Raw genomic sequence first — 3,254 nt, 5'->3', positions numbered from 1 at the left:
ATGGGAGATAGCGGAGGAATATCTGGAGATTCTATGGCAGCAACCCTGGTCCCTGGCCTACATCTAGGCTCACCCCTTCAAGCTGTGGCATCACACCCTATAGATCTAACAACAGTTTCAGGAAGAATTGCCTAAAGTGAAGACCTTGGAAGGGATTATTGACGTTAGCAGAGAGGTGAAGCAATTTTATTAGGATATAGTCAGCCAGAAGGAAGGAGAGAAGCCCAACAGAGGATTTTCTTTCTTCCATTGGATCTGTCAGTTATACAGAAGACCTGGGTCTAAAGAGGTGAGCAAGGAGAATAGCAGCAATGATCACATCACACTGGGAAAGCAAGCCTTAGAAGAGGAAGAGGATGGAAGTTCAGACTTTCTCTCAAAGAACAAGCAGAAAAAGAAACTTTGGAACCCAAACAAAAACTTTGGCTCTTCCTTGAAAATGAAATATGCAAAGTGTGACCAGCGTGAAAACCCAAAGGGCAACAGATGTGGTTCTAACCTGTGCTAGGACAGATGCAAGAAAAGAACTTTCAAAGAAACTGCAGATTGTCCAGGTCATAGACCGCTTTTGAAAACCAAACCAAAGAAGCCCCTTGCATGGAAGGGTGGCCAGGCCAGCTTGCAGGAACCCCAGCCCAGGGACGTCATGGTGAAAAAACCTAGTAGATTCCTAGACGTTGTGGGTAGTACAGGATAAAGGGTCAGCTGGAACCCAGTCCACTCCCTTCCTGCCATTCCTAGGCCTCTGTTCCAGTGCCACCATACCACTGCCTTAATGATATTATCAGGACTACTGCTACTGCCGAATTCCAGACAAGTCTTGTCTAAAGAAACACCTTTACTCAAGGAAATCTATTATTTTAACACAGAAGGAAATACTGTATGGTGGGTCCACATAGGGAACTCAGGAAATGCTGCAGTGGAGAGCATGTGAGCATGTTCCCAGGGTGAACCTGCCTGTTCACTGTCCTAAATAACCCCTTTGTTTTAAATACTGAAAAAATACATAATATTTTTCTATAATAAAAAGAAAGCACAAACAAGTGTAAAGAATGACAACCACAAGCAAAAATTAATATTTCAAAAATTATTGAGAACAAAGAAGAGATAAACAGACACCCACAAACACTCCTTTATAGGGTGGGGGTCCAAGGCTGTGAAACATTGCATACAATATGAGAATTTTTCAGTGCACTGATGAGTTTCACCTTTTTTCTTTTCCCATTTTTCTTTTCTTTTGAAAACAGTTATTGTTATAAAGGAGTGAAAGTAGAGGGATATAAGAGGAAATTTCAGAGATAAAAAGCCAATGATGTCAATAAAATTCCATTTTAAAAAAGAAAAGTATTAGAGAGATACAAAAGAAAGGATTTACAATGTCAAGTGAGTAATAATGGATATGAAGGAGAGGGAAGACCCTAAGAAAAAAGTCTTAGTATTTGGGAGAATAATGATACCACTTGGAGCAACAGGAAGAAAGAAATTATAAAGGGTAAAATGCTTATTTTGGTTTTGAAGCATTGTAATGTAATGCCAAGGAAAGGCAACTTCCCAAGGTTCCGAATACCAGCATAGGGGCTCTCCATTTTATTCAGTGACAAACCCAGAACAGAGAAGATCAAAACATGACATCATTCAAAATACAGCATTTACTAAGTGTGATTAAACAATCTCCAAGTACTACCCCACCCCAGGACCTTCCAATCATTCAATCAATTACAAAGTCCCCTTTCTAAATACTACTCCACCCCTAGGCTATACCTTCATTTAGTCCACCACAAAGCCCCTCTTCTCATATGGAGATTAGTTTCCAAACATAAGTAAAATACCTTCATTTGCTCAACCATAGAACACAAAAAGGTCAAAAGTTCCCCACCCCTGGATCACAATTGCATCTACCCCAGAGTTACATCAAGTTTAAACACAGCACTTAATACCCAAATGGAGGTCTTTTCTTCATCTTGACAGGAGGCAAGTTCTCAGCAATCTTAGTTCCTGGGGAGACAAGGCTTAGCAAGGCCATAAGATATATTGCCAGTCCCTTCATGAATTCATCCTCTGTCTGTAGAACAGTCCTAGAACCCCTGAACACATTAGCAAAGCCCTCTCCCAGGATTTCTGTAAACATACAACAAGAAAATCCTTCTTCGGGGCTTCTGAACCAACAGAAAGGCTCCCAGACCCCTGCAACAACAGCACTGTCCTTCACCAGTGGACAGTATTCACTCTGTCTGCAGGACAGTCTCCAGACCCCTGCAACAACAGCACTGTCCTTCACCAGTGGACAGTATTCACCTCTCTGTCTGCAGGACAGTCTCAGGGCTTCTTAGTGAACAGCCAGGTTCCAGGACTTCTTCAACAAAAGGACTGTCTTTCACCAGTGGACAAATCTGGCAAAATAACATCAAAACAGACAGACAAAGTACCAGCAAAACAGCCATATCTCCTCAGTCCTTGGCAGCTCAGGGGGCAGGTCTCAAAAGTCCAGGGCAATTCAAAGCGGCCACCAGCAATTCTCTTAGTCTCTCTCTCTCCACGAGGTGCTGCTTCCAAAAAGAAAAAGGTCTTCTGCCTCTCTCTAGTGTCTCTCCAAATCTACATCACCAGCTCCTCCCAGTTCAGGACTTTCTTTTCACATCAACAAGCCCATCCCACAGGTGGGATTAACAAGCTCTGGGTTTTAACACAATCAATTTGAAAACCAAGCCAATACAGGGGAATCTTCAATTGCCATTACCATCACAAGCATGTCTCCACCTTTACCACTATGTAGCACTCACATAACCTTACACCAAAATGCACAAAGCTTCCCAGGATATTGTATGTCAGTCATGTCCAACTCTTTGTGACTCCATTTGGGGTTTTCTTGGCAAAGATACTGAAGTGGTTTGCCTTTCTTTCTCCAACTCATTTTACAAATGAGGAAACTGAGGCAAACAGGGTAAAGCCCAGGGTCACTAGCAAGTATCTGAGACTAAATTTGAACTCAGGAAGATGAGACTTCCTGACTCCAGGCCCAGGGCTCTATTCACTGAGACACCTAGATTCCTGGCTATGTTGTTTTTGGTTTTTGTTTTTTGGGTTGTTTTTTTTTTTGTTTTTGTTTTTTTGCTTTTTGGAGGGCAATTTGGGTTGACTTGCCAAAGGTCACATGGATAGTTTTGTGTTAAGTGTCTGAGGTCAGATTTGAAGTCAGGTCCTCCTGACTCCAGGACCGCTGCTGTAATCACTGCTCCACCTAGCCACTGCTGCCG

At 42.4% G+C, this 3,254-nt stretch overlaps 1 pseudogene; it reads left to right on the top strand.

Annotated features, from left to right (window-relative positions):
- LOC138143055 (tRNA-dihydrouridine(16/17) synthase [NAD(P)(+)]-like pseudogene) overlaps window positions 1-697 on the top strand; it is a 1,388-nt pseudogene extending 691 nt beyond the window's left edge.
- Window positions 698-3,254: the final 2,557 nt, after the last annotated feature.

The sequence above is a fragment of the Petaurus breviceps genome, unplaced genomic scaffold, assembly GCF_028583685.1.
Source record: "Petaurus breviceps papuanus isolate PSGF00001 unplaced genomic scaffold, PetGlider_PUasm1.0 90626, whole genome shotgun sequence".
NCBI classification, from domain to species: domain Eukaryota; kingdom Metazoa; phylum Chordata; class Mammalia; order Diprotodontia; family Petauridae; genus Petaurus; species Petaurus breviceps.
This window is presented reverse-complemented; position numbering and strand designations above follow the sequence as displayed.